Here is a 6,709-nt window from a genome sequence, read left to right on the forward strand (position 1 = left end):
ATTTGTCTAGATAGACAGAGTGAGTGAAAGCAGGAGGAAACGTGTGGATATGTCCTCCTTTCCTTTGCAATGCACTGACCAAAGCACTGCCCAACACTGTGAAAACACATTTTTTTGTGGAAGCAGCATCCCATGTGATTGGGAGACTGGTGCTATTTCTGTGTATACCCTGTGCATAAAGCTAGTTATAAATTTCATCTTCCAGTATTATATTAAGATTGGCAAATAGTCCATAAGAGGCCTGAAATAGTTCTCTTGGTAAACTAAGCTATTGCACATCACCGGCAGTTCTCAACAGCATACAGTGCCTCCATATATATAACATCAAATAATGTTTTATAAAAAGGAGAGTAAGAAAAGAGCTTCTTAAGAAGGGAGGTTCAAAGGTATCACAGTTATAGTTCTATATAGCCCAGATGCTGCATAAATACCACTCACATTGCATGCTTCATTAACTTCTTTTGTAGATTAATCCACGTTTGCATAGAATGCTTTAAACCTATCCACACTGATTCCATGTATTTGCCACACGCCTTACAGCTGAGGCCTGCTCGATCCCAGTCCATCAGCAGTTCTGTGAGCCGTAGGATATGAGCTGGCCAGCGGGTACATGGACAGGGGTGCGGACAAGGCACAGAGCTGTGACTTCTCTGATGCCTTATTCATGATAGATCTGTTTCAGAAAAGTCATTGTAAATCACCGTCATTCTGATCTGGCTTGATTCCCCATTTCACTCGCACTGCCCTGAATGTACTGACTTCAAGTGCTGTCACACCTGATTAAAGCTAGGTGGGCAGGAAAAGAATTGGGTTCGAGTGTAGCTAAACATCTTAACTTCATACTGTGGGCCAGATCTTGAGCTGATGTATTTCAGCAAGGATGTTATTCTATATCTGCTGAAGACATAGCTTCTGGTTTTTGATTAGCCAGAAAAATAGCTTCTAAAAAGCCTGGGAATATAATATGCTGGGAATTCTTCACAGACTGTTTTTCCATTAGAACTGGCTGCCAGCCTGCTTACGAGGCTGTCTGACATCAGGTATATCTTTCTTAGGAAGTCTCCATTATCTGATACTGGTATTATTTTTGTGCCAATGATTGAATTACACTATTCTGTTCTGTTTTCAAAATGAAACCATTCTAATGTAAAAGCCATGGATGGATAATATCTTTTAATTCAAGTGGCCGAAGACACTTCCTTTTGTTTTAACCAAATCAACCTAAAAATTGAAACAAAATTTTGATGGTCAAGAAACTGTAGTCCAAAACAGCTCACAAGCTACATGACAGAGAGATGATCAGACAGCCGTCTGAGACAGCGGAAGTAAATACTGATCTCATTCATACTGATCTAAACTTAGAGTTACGTGATAAAAGTCAGGGGAACCACTTCGATCAGCTCCAGGTTGAGATCGTAATCACCAGCTATCTAACAGCCGCATTTGGCTACGGTTGCAAATTAAATCTTATGTCTCTGTAAGAAAGCGCCCTGTCCAGCTTCAGCAGTGACTTCAGGAGCGAGGAGTGTTTGGGGATTTTTTTTTGTCACTGACTAAAGTTGAGGAGAGACTGATGAGGTGTTATGCTGAGACACCTCAAAGGAACTGATTTTTGGAAATCCTCAAACTATCAGGCTGTTCTCAGGGCTGGCTCAAGTTAGGCAACCCAGAGCAGGCACGCAAAATCACTAGTCCCTTTTAAGAAACATCAGTCTTCATCTGTCTAGCAGACATATTGGGAAATCAGGCTAATGTAGAAATATTAGCTGTGAAAAGCCTTGAAAGTTCTACAAATTTAAAAAAGGTACCTATTAGTGCCTGTAAAATCTGTGTGCATAGTACAGGATTTCTTATTCCACTGAGCAGTAGAACATGCTGTACTGTAGCTATCATCCCCATGAAACTGCTAATGATGCTATATTTATGAGTAGTCATTAGAAAAAGCTGACTGTCTTTGCAGTTTTGGTATTCAGCCAGCCCGCCCACTTGTCCTTGTTCTAATAGAACTGATGCTGATGGTGATGTGTTGCTTTTGAGGATGAATTAAGGCAGAGAAGGAAATATTTCGGATAATGATGCAAACTGAAAATGGCTTGATTTGGTATAGAAGAACTGTGCTCTAGGTTGTTTGGGAGCCAGCCCAAATCAGTTTGAGCCACTCACACAGATCGGTTTACACGCATTGCTCTCAGTATTATTTCCTAACAGGACTAATTAACAACAGTGAGATAATTTATTAAATACTTGACCTCACTTTGCAGTTAGAGACCATGTAAATAGGAGTTCCCCTGGAAACATGTTAAGAATGACTGTGACATGTTAATACGACCACATAGTGCTTTCAGCTTGATTCTAGGAACATGGAAAAAGGTATTGGTAATCCACCGCTGGAAACTGAATACACTGTGATACATTTATTCAGGAGTTGGATTTTTTTTTCATTTCTGTCTCTTACCTCCTCCCCTAGTCCTACCTGTGACACTCCTCCTGGGATTCTGATGAGGACTGTAAAAATTCGTGTATTTGCTTTTAGAGGCAAAATGATTCTACCCGTCTATGATGATAGTAACGTTTACTAAAAACTAATGAAATGGGTGGCATTATGATGTCAGGAGGATCAGAGCCAAAGGTGGTTTTCTGAACGGAGACTCTGCATGAATCTCCCCAGACTGCCCAGCAGTCGAGGAGATTATATTCTCAACTGTTAAAGCTGTTTACACATACCAACCAGCACTGACTGCCTCTTTGTGGCAAGTTGTTTACATGAATTTATTTTGGGAAAATTCCATTAGACGGGACCAAGATTTCTTCATAAATCATTGAATTTAGCTTGTGTACTGATAAAATCTGGTTAGTCATTTATTCTTCTGAGCAGCGCTTAGTTATGAGTGTTCATTATTTGTAAGGAGCAACTTACATGGGTAATATAAAAATAATGGATTGCCTATGGCTGTTTTCAGTGGCGGATATTTTACTCTGCTGGGAAAGATGTATTAGAAAATGACCCTCCTTACCAATTCATCTAATAAAACAAAGGACTCATTAACTGGAGTCACAGACCTAATGTATGCTCTGAATTTTGCTAATTTCGCCAGCAAAAATCTCCCAGTGAGACACTGAAACCGCTTTGAAATGGTCCTGCAGATCTGTTTGCTGTAGTCTGTATTGCTGTGTCCCCTGTAGCAGTGGGGATCTGGCTTGAGATATTACTGCTACTGCAGTGCTCAGTTCTTTCTTAATCAAAGGGGAATCAATGCTGGTGGACTGGACTGCAGCGTCCTGATTTCATGCACTAGCAGAGGGTGAGTTTTCACAAAGTACCATTTACCAAATCATGGGAGGGATATATAGGATTTGAGAGGACACAAAATTCATTCCTTAGTTTTGAACAGAAACTTATTCTTACTTTGAACTAGCATACGTGCTTGCTCTGCAATTTCAGGTGAACATACAAAATGTCTGAAAAAAATCTAATACTCTTAAAATTCTATCATTTATAAAGCATCTTTCTGCTGATTTGTGACTTCTTTACTAGCATGTGCTGCAATGCATTCATATAGCAATATATCATCACTACAAAAAGATGCATTTAAAAAAGGCCCCAAAAGCAGAGATAGGATCTAGATGTCAGTTTTAATACAAAATTCTGGCATGTTCAGACCCAGGATTTTGGTTGCTTCATTTCAGGCGAATGGACCAGGGTCAGATTCTTTGTCAGTACAACTGGAATAACTTTTTTATAATTAACTGTCTGCATCAGTTTACACTAACATGGAATTTGACACCTTGCCATCAAATGGAAGGTGCCTTTTCATCCTCTAAATTCACACAGACATATTAATCCAACACTGAGGTTTGGCATAATCTCTAATTTTATATAGCACATTTCTTCTCCAAGTGCCTCACAAATATCACTCAAATGCAGCCATGTCTGGTGGGGAAGTTAGAAACATTCCACAATGCTCACCAAAGAAGGCAACTTAACGCCTCCTTTTATTAAAAATAACATTAATTCAGAGAACCACAGTTTCAATTGTGTTGGAAATATTCAGTCACTCAGACTAAACGGCGTGAAGCTCAGTTAATGAGGTGTCTAGCTGCTCCTTCCAGAATCTGTACCTCTGCTTCAGGCAGTCTCTGTGTCTCTTGGATGATTCTAGATCTTTACCTTGAATTAATAATTTGCACATAAGAGGCCTTCTTCAGAAGATTGATTATGGTAATGTCCAGTTCCCATAAAGACAAACTGATTATGCCTCGTGCAAATAAGGCTATTGCCACTGAAGTTGAATGATAGGAAAAGGTTGGCAGTAATGCTCAAGGGCAAGCAATATTTTGTTATGGAAGAAATATCTCTGGTATTTGATGTATTTGGTGATGTTGAATTTCTTGTTCCACAAGGTTGTATCTTCACCTTCACCAGGAAACCTAATACGCAAGTTATCGTGTCTGCTTGTATGTCCCAGTCCTAAAAGCAGGTCCTCTGAGTAAGATCTCATTCTGTGTGCAAATAACTCAGATGAAGATTCACACTGTCGTCTCAAGACAGAGGAAGAAACACAAAATCCTGCCTTCTAGACAATAGGAAAAGGCTAGGATGACGCAGGTGGTTCATAAATTACTCTCTGGGTTAGTTCAGCCAAATAAAGAGGATTTAAAGATTGGTAAGACAGACTGGCAGAACTGGAGTCTGGGTGTTCATTGCCTGTGCAGGCAAGGGAGAAATGCAAGAAGAACAACCGTAGCACTGCCATAAGCTTCCTCCTTACACGTTACACTGCGGATGCTGATTTGAGGACCGCTGTTTACCTCTGCAGAGGCAGTGGCAGCAGTGGATATTAATAAGGGGAAAGTGAGTTCCACATGTGCAGGCCCAGGTGGAGGCATTCCCCTTGCTGGACTGCAAGCTGCCATGCTGCCACACTCCTCACACTTGCTGAGAAGGACTCTCTCGGCAACCTTTGCCTGAGAAATGCACAGAATCAGCCTACCTCTCAGTCGGCGCAACCCTAAACTCGGCTTGTTTGGCCCAACCGACTTCAGGAGCTCACTAGCCCCATCTAAGCATTTGAGACTCCCTGGAAGAAGAGATACTGCTGAGGCCAAGAACCTGGGTGCAAATTTGACCCCAAAGAGCACATTCCCGCTTTACTTCCACTTAGCGCAATGTAGGAAGTTCCTGAGTAGCAACAAGCTTCAGGCCAAGCAGTTACTTAATTTTTTTCTCTCCCGTTATTGATTGTTTGCTTTTAAAAAAGATTGGCAAATCCAGTGGTCATGAAAGCCCTGGATGGATGCAGATGTAGTGTGGGCAGGATTTGCGTGAGTGCCTCCACAGCGCTCTGCCAATGCACTTTTATCCTGGCCAATTCCTTCTCTTCCAAACCTTGGCCTCTCCAATGCAGACACTACCAAGTCAGGAAGAACTGAGACATATTATTAGGTGGTTTTGAGCTATGGACACTTGCCTGCAGAAAATGCTATGCTTGCTTTCTCCCCCGACCAGACACAGCGCTTATGCTTGACTTCCAGAGGCAGAAAGTGGAGCAAGACTAATGTGACTAATATGGAAAGGAAATGGTGAAGAAGGGCCATATTCACACCACTCACCAAAATACGCCCTGTGGGGAGGGCCCTGCGTGGGAGTTCTGGGGGATGTTGTGCTTTCTAGAGCATTAGGCAATGATGTGGCTCCAGTCTGTCTTGGGGACAGGATTCCCCTCGCTGGCTGAATGTGGAGACCTCTATCTTTGTTTAGGTTGCTGTGCTATTCCTATCTCCGTGGTGTCCAAACCCATCCCTGGCTAAGGGCAGTACCTGCAGGTCCTCCTACTTCCAAAGAACAAGGAGGACCATTGTGGCCTCCCCTAGCATGGAGCTGGTAGGTGGAGGAGATCCTGGCTGTTCTCCCCCCGAGCAGGCACGTGCACACGTGCTGGGGCTCGCTGTATCCAGGTGCCAGGCCAGGTCTGAGAGGCAGCGTATGTAAACGACCAGAGATGGACCAGAGGTGCAGAGAACTTGGTTTCTGCCTGGCTCTGCCTGATTTTCTGTGTGACTGGGCAAACTACTTGGCGTGTCTGTTTCTCTCCACCTTCTTTGCCTTATACATGATCCTTAGGGTAGGGAACTGTCATATAATTGCATGTACCGGAGAGGGCTGCTGTGTTATAAATGATGAGGCATTAAAGATCATGTTCTTCAAGCTGGAAAATCTTGCACGGAAATGAGTAAATGCAGAAACTGGGAGGGCTTTGATGTTTCACCCAATGCATAGCAACTTTTAACTGATTAAAATTAGAAGATTAGGGAAAACTTTAGCTTCCTAAAAACCAACCAAAGTAAAGATAAGTAATTAGAGGAAAGCTATCTGTCAAAGAAAATACAGAACTCACAGAAAACAGTTTTCCCTATGGCTAAAGACACAGGCTATAAAATAGAAAATTTTTTTCCCTTCACAAATCATTTAAACATAAGTAAGAAATCAGTAGCTCCCTCTTCAGAAGCACCCTAAGGAATAAAAATGCAGTGAATCATGGGTATTTTATTACTAGTCTGTGTGTCTATCTGATGGCAAGCATCAATGGCTTCCCTTACACAGGGTGCCCAGGGGGATAGAAGAATGCAGGGAATAGCTTACTAGTTTCTGTGTCTGTCTAGTGGCAGAAATCCATGTTTTCTTATAGAAGACACTGCGGTACTGCACGGG

This window comes from Charadrius vociferus, unplaced genomic scaffold, assembly GCF_000708025.1.
Source record: "Charadrius vociferus isolate BGI_N301 unplaced genomic scaffold, ASM70802v2 scaffold662, whole genome shotgun sequence".
NCBI lineage: Eukaryota > Metazoa > Chordata > Aves > Charadriiformes > Charadriidae > Charadrius > Charadrius vociferus.